This window comes from Cavia porcellus, unplaced genomic scaffold (assembly GCF_034190915.1).
Source record: "Cavia porcellus strain 051 isolate PalLab524CR breed Dunkin Hartley unplaced genomic scaffold, mCavPor4.1 scaffold_5, whole genome shotgun sequence".
Taxonomy (NCBI): Eukaryota; Metazoa; Chordata; class Mammalia; order Rodentia; family Caviidae; genus Cavia; species Cavia porcellus.
This window is the reverse complement of record NW_026947488.1, coordinates 55,751,207-55,768,841: the sequence shown is the minus strand read 5'-3', so window position 1 is coordinate 55,768,841 and position 17,635 is coordinate 55,751,207. Positions and strand designations below refer to the sequence as shown.

Below are 17,635 nucleotides of genomic sequence, written 5' to 3'. Positions count from 1 at the left end.
TTGTACTGCTATAAACATGTATCACTGTAATATGATGTTCTTAGCTATTTGAGAAAATGTGTATGTGAGGATTAGCTGGGTTGAATGGAACTTCTAGTTTTAGTTTTTTGAGAAATCTCCATACTGATTTCCAAAGTGGCTGCATTAGTTTACATTTCTACCAGTCAAGTAAGGTTCCTTTCTCCCCTGAAGCCTATCCAACATTTGTTATTACTTGCTTTCTTGATGTTGGCCACATATCTGGAATAAGACAGAATCTCAATGTTGTTTTAATTTGTATTTCTTTAGTAGCCAGCAACATTGAGGATTTTTTCATTTATTTATTGGCCATTTGCACTACATTAAAATCTGTGTTATTTACTCAAACAAATTGAAAACTTATGTCTGCAAAAAATCCTTCATACAGATGTTTTTAATGGCTTATTCATAAGTGCCAAAATTTGGATGCAACCAAGATGTCTTTCAGTAGATGAATGGATAAAGAAACACTAATAGAGCCAAGAGTGGTGGCTCACGCCTGTAATCCCAGCACTTGGGAGGCTGAGGCAGGAGGATTGTTGCAAGTTTGAGAACAGCTTGAGCTACAAAGTGAGTTCAAGGCCAGCCTGAATTGTATGGCAAGACCCTGTGTCAAAAAGACAAAAAAGAAAAAGAAAAGAAACACTAGTAAAAAGAAAGAAAGAGAGGTAAAAAAGGAGAGAGAAAAGAGTGGCATATCCTGACACTGGAATATTATGCAGAACTAAAAAGAATTGATTGGCGAACTGTGGAGTTTCCAGCAAGCAGGAGGGCATGCACTGTCCGCAGAGCCCAGCCTATTTGGGACTCTTGCACCGTCTGAGTGCAGAGCAAGGGCTGGGTGGATCTGGGGCACCTGCATCCATCTCCCCGGGTGTCTGGAGGACTGTGGATTTCTCAGCAAGCAGGCGAGCATCACTAGTCCCAGAGGCCCCGTGGCCTGCGGTAAGTGCCCAGTGCACTCTGCCCCAAGCCCAGACTGTTCGGGACCCTCGAGCCTTCCAGGTGCAGTGAAGTGGCTAAGTGGGGCCCAAGGTGCCTACATCCACCTCACCATTCCGGCTGTGCTCAGAGAACTTTGGAGTTTCTAGCAAGCAGGCGGGTGCACAGTGTCCCTGGAGCCCAGCTTGTCTGGAACTACGGAGTTCTAAACAGGCAGAAGAGGGCCACTGGTTCTAGAGGCCCAGCGGCCTGGGGGAACTGGGTGCCAGAGTCCCAGGAGCTGCAAACATAGAAGTGGATTTCCAACAGACCCTGAGGAAGCTTTCGAATAACACTTGAAACACAGATATATAGGAAAATGACAAAACGAAAGACCAAATTACAACCTCAAACCTCCAGACCATCTCAAGAAACCCTAGGAGCAATGTATATAGAAGAAAATATATGCCATACACCACAAATATCAGACATAATAGCTACTGAAATAAACAAGCAATTCCAGGAAGCTTTAAAGGAATTCAAACTCAAAATAATCTCCCAAGTAAAAGAAGAAATGATAAAAGAAATGAAAGAGATTCTGAATATATCTGAAGAAAACACAGTTAAAAAATTGGAGGAACTAAACAAAAAGATAGAATCCCCAGATGAGCAATATAAGAAACAAACAGAATACATAAATAAGATCCATAGAGATATACAGGAAATAAAAAACTCCACTGAAAGCTGTAAGAACCGCCTCAATGAAAGTGAAGATAGAACTTCAGACCTTGAGGACAGGATTGCAGCTAGGGAACAGGAAAGGAAACATCTTTTAAAAATAACAAGGAATCAGGAAATAACAATTCAACAAATACAAGATGATGCAAAGAAAAATAACATAAGATTGATAGGGATTAATGAAAAAGAAGGGGACAACATAAAGGATGTCAAGAGGATATTTAGAAAAGTAATAGCTGAAAATTTCCCAAGCATGAGATCAGAAACTGACATCAGGATCAGTGAAGCATATAGAACTCCAAACAGTCATAACCAAAATAAAACTACACCCAGACATATAATAATCATCATCTCAGTAGTCCAACACAAGAATAGATTATTAAAAGCTGTTAGAGAGAAAAGACAGATCACTTATAAAGGAAAACCTATCAGAATCACAGCAGACTTCTCAGCACAAACAATAAAGTCAAGAAGAGCAAGGAGTGAAGTATTCCAGATCCTAAAGCAAAATGATTTCCAACCTAGACTGATGTACCCTGCAAAACTATCATTCAAAATAGATGGTGAAATATGATACTTCCATGACAAAGAACAGCTGAAGAACTTCATGAACACCAAACCAACCCTGCAAAAAATATTGAAAGACAGTTTAGATACACAAAGGAAAAAACCACTATACAAAGCAGATAATTAAAGAGAACAGAAGATAAAGATGCAACAGCAGAGAGATAACATGTCAACAATAAACCAGCATACAACAGTTATAACCATTAATGTAAATGGTCTCAATGCACCAATCAAAAGAAACAGACTAGCAGAATGGATCAAGAAACAAAATCCAACCATATGCTGTTTACAGGAAACCCATATAACCCAGAAGGATACTCACAGACTGAAAGTCAAAGGATGGAAAACAATACTTCATGCAGCAGGAATCCAAAAAAAAGTAGGAGTAGCCATTCTGTTTGCAGACAACGAGAAATTTAAACCAACAATGACCATAAAGGACAAAGAAGGTCACTACATACTTGTTAGGGGAAAACTCCAAGAGGAAGAGATAACTATCTTAAATATATATGCACCAAACTCCAGAGTACCCAGTTATATAAAACAACTGTTAACAGAAATGAAAACTCAAATTATCAGTAACACAATTGTAACAGGAGACCTTAACACGCCATTGACACCAAGGGACAGATCAATCAGACAGAAAATGAGCAAAGAAATAACAGAACTGAATCACACCTGCGAACAAATGGATTTGATAGACATATACAGAATGTTCCACCGAACAACATCAAAATACACATTCGTCTCAGCAGTACATGGATCATTCTCTAAAATAGACCATATATTAGCTCATAGAACATATTTAAACAAATGCAAAACAGTTGAAATCATCCCTTTCATGTTATCGGATCATAGCACACTGAAATTAGAAATTAATGATAAAACATACTGCAAAAATACCACAAACACACGGAAACTGAATAACACACTCTTGAGTAATCAGTGGGCCACAGAAGAAATTAAACAATACCTAAAAGAAAATTAAAATGCAGATACAACTTACCAGAATCTCTGTGATGCAATGAAAGCAGTCCTCAGAGGAAAATTTGTTGCACTGAGTTCCCACATCAGGAAAACAGAATGAATACAAATAAACAACCTGATGCTACACCTCAAACAGCTAGAAAAAGAAGAGCAAGTCAAGCCCAAAGCCAAAAGAAGAGAGGAAATTATAAAAATCAGAGCAGAAATCAATGCAATAGATACTAAGAAAACAATCCAAAGAATCAATGAATCAAAGAGTTGATTCTTTGAAAGAATGAATAAAATCGATAAGCCCCTAGCCAACCTTATTTTTAAAAGGGAAGAAAAAGTTCAAATTCATGCAATAAACAATGAAAAAGGTAAAATCACTACAGACTCTACAGAAATACAGAAGGTCATCAACACCTATTTCGAAAACCTCTACTCTCAAAGGTTTGATAACACAGAAGATATAGACAGAATCTTAGAAACATATGAAGTACCAAAGCTAGATCAAGAGGATGTAAAACTGTTGAATAACCCAATCTCTATTAATAAAATTGAAAATGTAATTAAGTCCTTACCTACAAAGAAGGGCCCAGGACCAGATGGATTCACTGCAGAATTCTACAAGAAATACAAAGAAGACCTAATGCCGACACTCCTCAAACTATTCAATGAAATTGAAAGGGAAGCAATCCTTCCTAAGTCATTCCTTGAAGCAAATATTACTGTAGTACCAAAACCTGAGAAAGACCCAACTAAAAAAGAGAACTATAGACCAATCTACCTAATGAACACAGATGCAAAAATCCTCAATAAATATTGGCAAATAGGATGCAGCAAATCATCAAGATTATACACCATGACCAAGTGGGATTCATCCCAGGAATGCAGGGATGGTTCAACATACGTAAATCAATAAATTTAATCCACCATATCAATAAAGCCAAAAGTAAGAATCACATGATCATTTCTATAGATGCAGCAAAAGCCTTCGATAAGGTCCAACATTCATTCATGATAAGAACTTTACAGAAAATTGGAATAGATGGTCTTTACCTCAATATAATAAAGGCCATTTATGACAAACCAACAGCCAGCATCATACTAAATGGCCAAAAATTGAAAGCCTTTACTTTAAAATCAGGCAGAAGACAAGGACGTCCTTTATGACCACTCCTATTTAATATAGTACTGGAAGTACTAGCCAGAGCAATTGGACAAGAGAGAAAAATAAAAAGGATAAAGATAGGAAAAGAAGAAGTTAAATTATCATTGTTTGCAGATGACATGATACTCTACATGGAAGACCCCCTAAACTCCATTGAAAGACTCTTAGATATAATAAATAAATTCATTAATGTAGCTGGATACAAAATCAGTACTCAGAAATCACTAGCATTCCTATACACAAACAACAAAATTACAGAGAGGGAAATAAGAGAAACCGCACTCTTCACACTAGCAAGTAAAAAAATGAAATATTTAGGAATTACTCTTATGAAAGAAGTGAAACACCTATACAGGGAAAATTATAATACACTGAAAAAAGAAATTGAAGATGATCTCAGAAAATGGAAGGAAATCCCTTGCTCATGGATAGGAAGAACAAACATTTTGAAAATGGCCATTCTCCCAAAACTGTTATACAGATTCAATGCAATCCCAATAAAAATACCATCAATATACCTTATAAATCTAGAGAAATCATTCCTAAAATTCATCTGGAACCAGAAGAGACCTAGAATTGCAAAGGCAATTCTAAGCAGCAAAGACAAAGCAGGAGGCATCACAATCCCTGACTTGAAGTTATACTACAAAGCAACAGTGGTAAAATCAACATGGTACTGGAATCAAAACAAAGACGAAGATCAATGGAATAGATTAGAAGATATAACCACAACTACAAACACACTCAGCCACCTTATCTTGGATAAAGGAGCCAAGCAGGTTCACTGGAAGAATGACAGTCTATTTAATAAATGGTGTTGGAAAAACTGGCTCTCCATTTGCCGAAAACTAAAACTAGACCCAAGCCTATCACTATGTACTAAATTAAAATCTAAATGGATCAAAGATCTGAATATTAAAACAGAAACACTAAATCTATTGGAAGACAAATTGGGTAGAAACTTTGAAGACATAGGGATAGGTAGAGAATTCATGAACAGGACTCAAACCACATGGGAAATACTTCCCAGAATCAATAACTGGGACCACCTCTTATTAAAAAGTTTCTTGCATGTCAAAAGAAATCTCCACCATAGTGAAAAGAAAACCCACAAACTGGGAAAAGATCTTAATGAACTCCCCCTCAGACAAGGAACTTTTGTCTAAAACATATAAAGAATTAAAAAAAACTCAGACCCCCAATATTCAAAGATCCAATCCAAAAATGGGCATCTGAGATGAATATGCACTTCTCAGATGAAGAAATACAAATGGCAAATAAATACATGAAAAAATGTTCATCATCATTGGTCATTAGAGAAATGCAAATTAAAACCACACTGAGATTCCATCTCACTCCTGAAAGAATGGCCAGGATCAAGAAAACCAACAACAACAAATGCTGGAAAGGCTGTCAGGAAAAAGAAATTCTCCTACACTGTTGGTGGGAGTGTAGACTGGTACAACCTTTGTGGAGGTCAGTCTGGAGATTTCTCAAAAAGCTGGAATTGGAAGTCCCATTTATTCCAGCTATTCCACTTCTAGGCATATTCCCAGAAGAACTGAAAGCATCATATCACAGTGATATATGTGCACCTATGTTTATAGCAGCACAATTTGTAATCGCCAGATCTTGGAAACAATCCAAGTGTCCATCAACTGAGGAATGGATAAAACAGCTGTGGTATTTCTATACAATGGAGTATTACTCAGCTATAAAGAAGGATCACATTGAGATATTTATCAATAAATGAGCACAGCTTGAGACCATACTCATAAGTGAAATAAATCAATCTCGCATGTGTGAATACCGAATAGTTTCCCTAATGTAAGTAATGATTCAAATATATAAAAGTATGTGGTAATTATGATTCCCCATTATATGGCCTTGAAGCCTTATAAAGTTTTCACTTATTAATTGGAATGGCTTTATTCTGGGCTGCTTGATATGGAAATATCTGAAACTGTAATATATGAAGTTATATTCAAATATTTCAAGGAAAAAGACACCACGGTAACTACTATTAAGTCGGGCTATTTGGTGGTGAAGCACTAGGTTGTTGAAACAGTCATGCTTTGACCTGTATTGTTATGTTGTTATGTCCTCTTTTATCTCAATCTCTCACTTATTCATTTAAAAAATTTAGTTATTTTTCTATGATTTTTTAATTAAGGGGAAAAATAAAAAAATTAGGACATATGATAGTAACTTTTTGATTTCCTATTAACTTGATTTGAAATCCTGTAATACTCCCACTATCTTGTTTTGACTGATTAGACTCTGTTCCGTTTTGTACAATAGTATCAAGTTTGAGGGTATAAGCAACTACTTTGAAGGCAGTAGGATTCACTATGATGCCCATTCTGGTTTGACTAGTATCCCCTTTGGAAGTCCTGTAATGTTTACAATGTTTAGGTTTTATTGGTCTTGTTCTCTACTGTTTTGTTCAACTTTATAATGCCTAATGAGATAGGCAATTCTTTTTAAGGAAACAAGAGACATTATGGTAACCATTGTTGATAACCTTGTACTCTGTTTTTACATCATGTGCTATGTCTATCCTTGGTTTTGACTGACAGCTTTGTTTTGCCATATTTGACTTTATTCTCTTCCAAAAAAAGTAATAAGAACTAAGGAATAATAAAACCCAAAATGTGTACATTTCATTGTAAAAAAGAGAGGGAAAAATGTGCTCTAAAGGATACAACTGCAAGTGTGTTTAGGGGTGTTAAATAGATGATCATATTAATGTTTTTGGTTGGATCATTGAACACAACTGTTTGCAGTCTCACTGTTTGAATGTCCACTTTGTATGCTTTGATACTGTGACTTGAGCAACTATCTCTAAGATGATAATGTGTAATCTATTAACTGGTGATTTCTTACTGTTTTTTGGTTTGTTTGTTTGGTTTTTTTTTTTTTTTTTTTTTTTGGAGTTCTGTATTACTTGTACCCTTACACTGCTTTATTTTGGTTTTTTTCTCTTTTTCCTTTTAAATAAAATTTTTAAAAATTTTTAAAAAATAAAATACTTGATCTAATAATTGTATCTTTCACATACAGAAAACCTTAACTGTAGGTTGCCAACTGAAAGAATCCTATGACATTCTAGAAAAGGCAAGATGATAGGAATAATAAAAAGAACAGTAATTACCAGAGGTTAAGAAGTAAAGATGGATGAATGGGTAGAGAACACAGGGTTTTCAAGGCCCCAAAACTCTTCTGCATGATAGTCTAGCAATGAGTAGGTGTCATTATACCTTTACTAAAACTCACAGAACAGATAACACCAAGAGTGAACCTTAATATAAGTAAGGACTTTGAATGACAAAACATAAGGTAGGTATGTTGATTATAGCAAATGAGCCACACTGGTATAAGACGTTGGTAACATGAAAGGTGATCATAAGCACAACATACAGTAGTTGAATGCAACTATCTGAACTTAAAATAAAGGCAAAGATGATCAACCAGTGACTTACACATGAATTTTTGTACTTGTTTTTTGAGACAAGGTGTCACTACATAGTTCAGGCTGATCTTCAATTCACTACGTAGCCCAGGTTGACTTCAATCTCACAGTGATCCTCCTGACTCAGCCTCTTAAGTGCTGGGATTACAGGCATGCACGACCACACTCGACTAATACGTGAATTTTTAAAAATAAACTTAAAAATTAATTTAAGGTTGCATCTGTTGGACTATTTCAGAATTGTATATTCTGATCCACTTGAAACTCTATTTCTCAGTCAATGCAATAGTCTTGCTTATTATACCTAAATAGTAAGTCTTAAAAAAAGAAACAGTGATTCTTCCCGATTTATTTATTTTTTACTTTTAGCTATTCTAGCTCTTTTTCTATTTTGGGGAATACTTTAAGAACAAAAGGTATTAGTTCTTCTTTAAATTTTTGGCAGACACCAGCAATAAATCCCTCTAGTCCTGGTCTTTTCCTTGGTGATAGTTTTTTTACTAAGTTTCAACCTCACAGCCAGTTATTGGTCTATAGAGGTTTCCTATTTCTTCATGATTCAATTTGGGTAAAATGTATGTGCAGAAATCTGTCCATTTCTTCTAGGTTATCAAATTCGTTGACATACAGTTGTTTGTGATATCTAAAAACTCTCTGTAATTCCTTAGTGTCAGATGTGATGTCTTTCTTTTCATCTCTGATTTTGAGTCTTTGCAGTCTTTTTCTTAGTCTATCTAAGGGTTCATCTATTTTGCTTATCTTTTCAAAGAACTTGCCCTTGGGCTGGGTGGGAGCCCAGTGATAGAGTACTTACCCAGCATGTGCAAGGCAGAGACCAGTTCTTTACTTCATTAATCTTTTTTATTGTTTGTTTTTCCATTTGTTGTTTTCCTCTCCATTTATTTCTACTCTGATACTCATTCCTTCCTTCTACTAGTTTGGAGTTTGGTTTGTGTTTCTTTGTGTAATTCCCTGAAATCTCAAGACAAGTTATTTCAGCTATTTCTACTCTTTTCATACGGCATCAATTGTTATAAAATTTCCCTTTTGTACAGTTTTGCTACAGTCCACAGATTTTGATAGACTGTGTTTTTGTTTTCATTTGTTTCATACTTTTTAAATTTTCTTTCTTGATTTCTTCCTTAATCATTGGTTCTTCAAAAACAATATTTATCTAATTTTATGCTTCCCCAAGATTTTTGTTGCTAATTTCTAGTTTTATTCCATTATGATCAGAACTGCTTCCATTTTTTAAAAATGTGTTGAGGTTCCTTTTTTAAAATTTTATTTAAAGAAAGACTAAGCAAAACAGAAAATAGGTATAAATAATACATACATTCAGAGAAAAAATAAACAGTAAGAAATTACTAGTTGATGTTTACATATTGTCATTTTACAAATAGATGTTCAAAGTACAAGAGTGAAATATGTAAAGAGAGAATTCAAACAGCGAGACTGCAAACAGTTCTGTTCAACTGTCCAGCAAAAACTTAGTAATATGGTTGTCAACCCTATACACCTAAACATACATGCAGTTATCCATATCTTCATTTATGTTTAGATTAAACAAACTAAAGCAGGTTAAAATCATTCTCAACAAAGAATAATAGTATTGCTGGATTTCACATCATGACACTCTGTGTTCAGCACTGGGTACTGTAGTGCCTTTTTTAAACTTTAATTTAAATAAAGACTAACCAAAACAGAAAATGAGTAGAAATCATACATAATTTCAAAGAAAAAAATAAACAGTAAGAAATCACTAGTTGATGATTACAGATTGTCTTCTTACAAATAGTTATTCAAGATACTAAAGTGAAGTATATAAAGTGGGGATTCAAACAGTGAGATTGTAACCAGTTCTGTTCAACTATCCAAAAAAACTTAGAAATATGTTTAGCAATCTTATACATTTAAACATACATGCAGTTATTCATATCTTCAATTATGTTGACATTGAATAAATCTAAGCAGGCTAATATTGCTCTGAACAAAGAATAATACTATTGCTGGGGTTTCACATTATAACACTCCAGCATCAGCACTGGGTATTTTAGTGTCTCTTTTTCTTCAAAGTATCTGTTCATTTCATTATGTGTCATAAGATCAGTTCTCATAAACTATTTATAGATTCTACACATGCATGAGTCTTAACATGTATTTCTATCCTTTCTATATTAGAGGGAAAAATAAAACAAAGCATGGCAAAACAAAACATATTCCTATAAACATATGAAATGAAAAAAACACAAAAGACAGTTGTACAAGGAGTTCTACCATGGTTCCTGTGTTGTCTCTTGTTATCTCCAATAGAATTGGCTATATCATCAGACATAGTATAATTGAATATATCAGTACATAACAGTATTAATAAACACACAACTTTGTACATAGTATAGAACTTCAAAAACAGGCAGTTATCAAACCAGAATGTGTATTGTAGATTCTTATCATCTTCAGTGTTGTTGCCTATATTCTCAGACTTGATACTAACAAGTTTTGAATAAAATCTTCTCTGCCTCATTTCTGTTATGTTCTTGTTTGCTATCAGTTGTTTGCTTATCTTCTTCATTCTGTTTTCTGCTCCATTCATTGAGAGCTCTCTGCCACTGTTCCTGGAATCCTAGTACTTTTCTCTCTCTCTAGAATGCCCTGCAGTATTCTCTGTAGAGTTTGATTGGTGGTTGAAAATTTCCCAAGTTCCTCTTTGTCTTGGAAGCATCTTGTTTCTCCATTAATTTCTAGAGACAGTTTAGCAGAGTATATCAATCTAGGATGGAGGTTATTTTCTTTCAGGGCTTGGAGTATTTTGCTCGAGGCTCTTCTTGACTTGATGGCTTGTGTCGAGAAGTCTGCCATTATTCTGATGGGCCTTCCTCTATAGGTTATCTGTTTTTAATAGCTTTTAATATTTTGTTCTTATATTGAATTTCTGGGATCTTGATTATTATATGCCTGGGTGTAGCTCTGTTTTGGTTGTAGGTGGCTGGAGTTATGTATGCCTCATATATCAGAATATCATTTCCTTTTCCTATGTTTGGGAAGTTTTCCTTAATTATTTCTGTGAATAACCTTTGTAGTTCCTTTGTTTGTACCCCATCTTCTTCATTCACATTCTTTATTCTCAAATTATAGATCCTTTTGTCATCTTCTAGCCTTTGTATTGTTACTGCTTGTTTCCTTGTTATTTTTAAAAGTTTTCCCTTTCATATTCCCACATTGCAAAATTGTCCTACAGTTTGAATAATCTATCCTCAGTTTCTTTCAAGCTGATTTGCCATCTTTCCATAGAGTTTTTAATTTCCTGGAGATCTCTTTGAGTCTGCTTCATGTATTCTATATATTTTTATATTCTTCATCAAATGGTTCTCTCCTTTGTTTGAGTTCCTCCCTTCTCCCATCTGTGTCTGATTGAGGGGTGCTTAGTATCTCTTTAATTAATTTTTTATATATTGCTTTATTTGGCTAAATATTTCACTTTTGAACTCATCTATGAGGTCCGAAATATATCTCTTTATGTCCACTGGCACTGTGTCTGATATTACATGTTTGCTGTCCTGATTCTCCTTTGTATTTACCTGGCTGGGTCAATGTTCTCAGGGTTGGGACCTGGGGACTTTTTGTTGTTGCTTCCTCTTCCCATCTTTTTTGCTTCTTCCAGGAGGCCCCAGTTTCTTTCTTTGTTGGTTACAATTCTTCTGAAGCATGCTGGCTAAATGGCCCTTCCCACTGGAGTATGCTAGTGAGTTGCAGACAGGGACAGCATATGCTGGCCCCTCCCCTCCAGATTACTTTGCATCACCTCCCCTCTGGGTGGCGGTGGCTGGAGCATGGCGGCAGTGGTGGTGGCGACTGCAGCAGCGGCGGTGGTGGACTTTGTACCATCTCCCCTCCGGGTTGGCAGCAGGGTCAGGGGTAGTGGCAGCCAGTGGGCACCCAGTCACTCCCGGGCCTGTGGTGACAGGTCTCACTCATGGCCCAGAGGCACCACAGGTGACAGCTGGAGTTGCGGCAGCGCAAAGATCAGTCAAGTTGCTGTGACGTGCACCGTCAGTCAAACTTCTGAGATTTCACTGGGTTAGTGTGGTTAGTGTGCACCACCACTGTAGGGACTTGATTTCGGATAACCTATTTGGTCTCAGCCAGGTCACATAACCCAGGCCTAGCTCACTCCACCAATCCTGTTCGGGAAGAGAGCAATTGACTGAAGTCACTGCTGCCCCTTGTACTGCCAGTCCTGCTTGGTCCCAGAATGTCATCCTCCAGAGTCCCCCTATTTATGGAATGGCTCCACTCTCTTCACTCACCACAGGTCGATGTAGGCACCCTGCCAACTCAGCTCTCCCTTTGACTCGCCGGCCCTCAAATTCAATGTCGAAGCAGCGGGACCTTGGGCAGCTCGGCAAGTCGTGGCGGGACCCCATCAAGCCACGGTGGGACTTCGGCAAGCTGTGGCAGGAGCAAGTTGGGACCTCAGATGGTTGGCAAATCATCTTAAATTCTTCTTGGGATGAGAGAATTCATCTTCCTCTGTTTGGGGCTCCCCACTCTGTATTATGTTGAATTCTAAGATGACTATCTCAGACAGCCTCTGTAGCCAGTTGTTATCTATCAGCCATCTTGCTCCCCCCCCAAGGTTTCTTTTGTGGTCTATCATATGATGTATCTGGGACAACGTTCCATTTGCTGATAAGAAGGATGTGTGTTCAGCACCTGTCACATGGCTTGTTCTGTAGATGTCTGTTAGGTACATTTGGTCCAGATACAGTTCAATTCTGCTGTTTCTTTGTTGATTTTTTTATTCTAAAGACAATAAAACCAAGCAAAACAGAACAAAACCAATCCAAATAAACCAGTGACACAGAACTTCAAAACAGTACAAAATCAACAATGGTTAATATAATGCCTCCTGCTGTCTTCAAAATAGCTGCAGATACCTTCAGACATGGTAAAGATCAAACAAAACAGAGCATAATAGAACCAATAAAAACAAAGCAATGAATGCAATAAAGGACTTCAAAACAAGATAAGAGTAAATCCAAAATGGCTACCATAATATATCTTGTTATCTTTGAATAGCTGCCCATGCCATAAGATATAATAAAATCAAACAAAACAAAACAAAACAAAACCCAACAAAACAATGAAAGTGATACAGGACTTCAAAACAAGACGATAAGGAAACAACAATGCCCATCACATATTGCCATCATCTGAATAGACGATCAGACCAACAGCTACAGATCTGCAAAGTCAGTGAAACACTAAACACTACAAGAATTAAGTTGTATTCCACCCAATTAGCCATCATCACAGCCTGTGTTTCTCTGGATCAGCCAATTGCTTACAGCAGGGGCAGGGGGCTCTTCTTGGTTCCCAGGTCGTGTACCAGAAGGGGCTGGCATCTGGCTCCCTCACCAGTGACCCACATATGGTGCTGACTGACAGGAAGTCAGCTTGCCTCTTTTCCCCTACAGTCTTGTAGTGCTGACTCACAGGAAAAGGCTGGTGTCTGGCTCTCCCTGCAGTGGCCCGGGCATGGTGATTTGCCAAGAGCACTTGCTTCTTGATAACTTCTTGTTCTCTTCCTCTTTGTTGATGTTTTTGTGTGGATGACTGTCCATTGCTGAGGGTGGGGTGTTAAATCTCCTATTATTGTATTACAGTCTCTCTTTTCCTTTAGGTCTATTAATATTTGCTTTATAAATTTGAATGCTCCAATAATAGTTGCTTTTCTTGTTATTGTTGTTTTGGTTTTTTTTTTTTTTGTACCAGGGATCAAACACATAAACTCGTGCTTGACAGGCAGGCACTTATGCCACTGAGCTAAATCCATGACCCATGGTTGCATATTTAGAACTGTTATTTCCTTTTTCCTGAAATTTATTTCAATAGTTTTATAATGACCTTCTTTGTGTGTGTTTTTTTACTGCTTTTGATTTTAAAGTCCATTTTATCTGATAGAAAAATTGGCCACTCCTACTTTCTTGTGGATTCCATTTACATGGACTATCTCAGCCATTGCTTCCCTTTCTGTTCGTGTCTATAGAAGTGAATAACTTTCTTTTAAGCAATATATAGTTGAGTCTTGTTTACTATCCATTCTGTCACTCTATATCCTTTAATAGGAGAATTTAATCCATGTTTGATATTTTATTTTGTTTTAAAAAAGTACACTGTAAATTATAACTGTTTGAATGACTCTAATGGAAAGCACTGATACAGAGAGATTTGTTAAATACATCTGCTTGATGATGAAAGAAACTATTAGATATTGCTGATTTGTATAGAAACTTCTCCAAGTGGTAGGAAGTTTAGATTTTAGGTTAGTAGTAAGATGTTCAGATTTTCATGCTGATACTTTTTTGATGAGTTTTAAGAGTGTCAGTTATGGTCAGATTTCATGAGGATTAAATAAGTTTTCCCATGACCAGGTCACTGGTAGAGCAGCATCTCAGTTGGCTCCCCCTTTACCCTATAACACCACTTCCAGCCTAATCTCAGGCTGGAAAAGCATTTAATTCATTTATATTGATTCAAGGTAATTATTGATGGACAATGTGTTACTGCATCCATTTTATAACTTGTTTTCTAGTTTTGCTCTAGTTTCTTTTTTCCTGTCTTACAGTCTTTGCAGTTAACTGATTTGTTCTAGTAGTGTGTTTTGAACCCTTGCTTACTTATTTTGATTTATCTATTATAGAGTTTTACTAGCATATATTCAATATATTCACTATGTGGAAACCATTATATACAACAATCTCAATTCTTCTTCAATTCTGTAAGGTAACTGTAATTATAGCCACACTACAAATGAATAAACTGGGGCTTAAAGAGCATAGTTTGACCAAAGACTTTCAGTCTATAACTGAAAAGATGATATTTTTCGCCATACTGCACTAAGGCTCAATTCCATTATTTTGGTCTCTTCCTGTTTCTGTGATCTTCGAAGACAATAATTAGTTAACCAAGTGAATTATTCCATGCTGAGGGGGAAGACCTGAGACCATCTAATAATATGAAACTTGATAGTGGCTTTCAGAGACCAGGTGTTGAATTACAGGGTGGTCCCAAACAGAGGCTTGAGGAGGGGAATTCAAGCCAATCAGAGGAATCTAAGGTAACACCTTGGATTCACAGAAGAGAACCCTGGGAACTGCCACACATCACCAGACAGCCCTTCCTTGCAGGGCTGTATCTGAAATTGTCTGTATCTGAATTTGTCTGAATTATGTCTGTATCTGAAATTGTAGCTTTGACTGGTGCCTCCCTCATTTTCCTCTGCACCTACCCAGATGCTAAAATTTGACAGGACATCTTCCAAGCAGTCTGCAATACTAACAAAAGTAATATCCCAAGGTAATGTGGGACCTCCACTATCAGAAGTGAATATTCCAGAGTTTAAAGTTCTTTTTTTAGAAGATTATGTAAATTTAAAGGAAGAAAATCACAACATAGAATACCATGAAAACAAGATATATGTTTCAAACCTTACCCTTCACTATAGAATAAACATATATGCTCATTGAATATTTATGAATAAGTGCTCTGTGCAACTCTGATTCAGTATATTTATGGTAGCAAACTATTTAGGGTGGATTAGTACATTCTGAGCAATGGCTCCCAACTTTATTGACATGACCAAATTGTTTTCACACAAAGCAGGGATTAAGTTTTGAAATCTATGAACAAGCCTTTTAGATGTTTTAATGGAAAGTATACATATATAATCAGATATATGACCATCAGATTGATATTTTATCTGCTTTAACATTCAATTCCATAAGCATGTGACAGGTAGGATACTCTGGGGGAATACTTTGAGAAGATATATGCAGGTATGATATGAAAACTCTACATCCTTCTTTCACCAATTGATACAAAATCTGCAAGAAATCTTATACCAGATAGCAGCAAAAGAAGTTTGCGCCAGAGTTTCAGAACTAGTTAGTTGGCTTGGTGTTTCAGCTACCAAAGAGGAAGAATAACAAAGAGAAAACTCAACTAACAAAATGCTATAGGTTCTCAGCAATGCCAAACAGCCTGCTCCATCTGAAGGAATGATTTGGGACCTTGAAGAATTGACTTTTCTATGTCGATTCATAAGAAATTGCAGGATCTCTATTCATTCTCCTTGTAAATTATAGCACCGTAAACCTAAATACAAAGGTTGAAAAATATGTCTCACTAGCTTGATTTTTTTCCTAAAAATTTTTGTTCAGATTTTATAAAACACACATATCTCTTCCAAAATATCTAATCTGGCACTCTAGGTTAAAAACAACAACAATTTATTTCAGAGACAGCAGCTGAATAGCAAAAAATCAAAATCTACATGAAATATAGGATACTATAGCACATTAGAAAGGTCTTGGTTAAAGCAGCAACTCTTATTTCTGGCTTGGAGATACAGCTTACTCTGCACTGAGAAGAACCTTGCATACTGATGAAACACAGCAATGTCTGTTGAAGCCATAAATACTATTTTGAAAAAAATCTCACTGATCACAGTTCACAGTTGGAGACATAACGCTATTCCCATAAATCATCAGCATTTGAAACACTGGCATCTGACAGGACCTAACACTTTGTGGCTCTTTGTCTACACACACCTGAGTGTTGTGTATTCAAAGTAACTGTGTTGTGGTTAGGAGTCAAAATGTTAGAACGATCTCTAAGCAATGGTTCTCAAACTTTAGCTGCATCAAAATCCCATGAAGCACCTGTTAAAACCCGTGTTTCATTCTCACTCCCAGAGATTCTGGCAGGCAGGTCTGGCTTGGGGTCCATGAATGAGCATTTCTAACCACATCTGCAGAGGAAGGAGATGCTGCTGGTCTTAGGGATACACTAGGGATGCCACTGCTCTAAGGTCCTTTTCAATTCTGAGTTTAGCCTACACTTTAGCCTCAGTCAATAGCAAAAATCCTTAGAACCAGTATTTCAGGGCACTCACCTGCGCAGAATCACGAGTGGGGTTCCTGGTCACACATACACATCTGCCCTTGCACTTCAGGACTCACGTGCTGCACGACACTCATCAATATTTCCAGCGTCTGGGGAGATGCTTGGGACTCTGACGCCCCAGCTCTCCAGGAGGCCTTGCACACCTGGGTGCAAACTTCTGGAGGAGAGAGTGGAAGGCCAGTGCACGGCTGCAGGTGCGCAACCCAGCCAGCAGCCAAAGCCGTGCTGCAGGGCCCTTTTAAGCCGGTGCTGACTTCTGCCCTGAGCCTGGCTCTCCCCTGGGGCTATTAACTCTTAGAGGATTTTAGTAAGAATTACCACAGATGTCCAGCTGTTGGCTTTGTCTAAACTGTCCAGCATCTGGCTGCAAGGAACCTGGAAGCTGCCAAAGAAACTTGAGAAGGCAGAGTTTCTCAGAAGCTGAGCTGAGATCACCGCTGCGGTTCACCACTGTTGGCTCCAAGCTATGTGATTCCTCAGAATCAGCTCTCAGGAACTAGAGAAATCCACAGAGGAACAATGTCCTAAGGGAAGCAGAAGTAAGAGAGAGTGTAAGTGTCCACTCAGTGCACGGGTCAAGGAAAAAACTCGGAGAGCAGGGACTATGCTTACATAAATGGCTTATGTTTTATGTTTGCTGCTTTTCATGGATGTGTGCTCAAGGCTGAAATTACATGGTGATAGATGATAGAGATTAGGATAGGTTAGGATAGGATAGGATAGGATAGGATAGGATAGGATAGGATAGGACACGATAGGATACAATAGGATAGGAAAAATTTAGGTTGCCCATAAGATAGCATGTTGGAATC

General features: G+C 37.2%; 1 protein-coding gene across 1 annotated transcript in view; it reads right to left on the bottom strand.

The window, feature by feature from the left end:
* Col6a5 (collagen type VI alpha 5 chain) overlaps positions 1–17,174 on the bottom strand; it is a 124,593-nt gene extending 107,419 nt beyond the window's left edge. Inside the window, exon 1 of the mRNA XM_063248977.1 lies at positions 16,813–17,174. The gene's annotated coding sequence lies outside the window, so the exon portion shown is untranslated. The remainder of the gene's footprint in view (positions 1–16,812) is intronic.
* Positions 17,175–17,635: the final 461 nt, after the last annotated feature.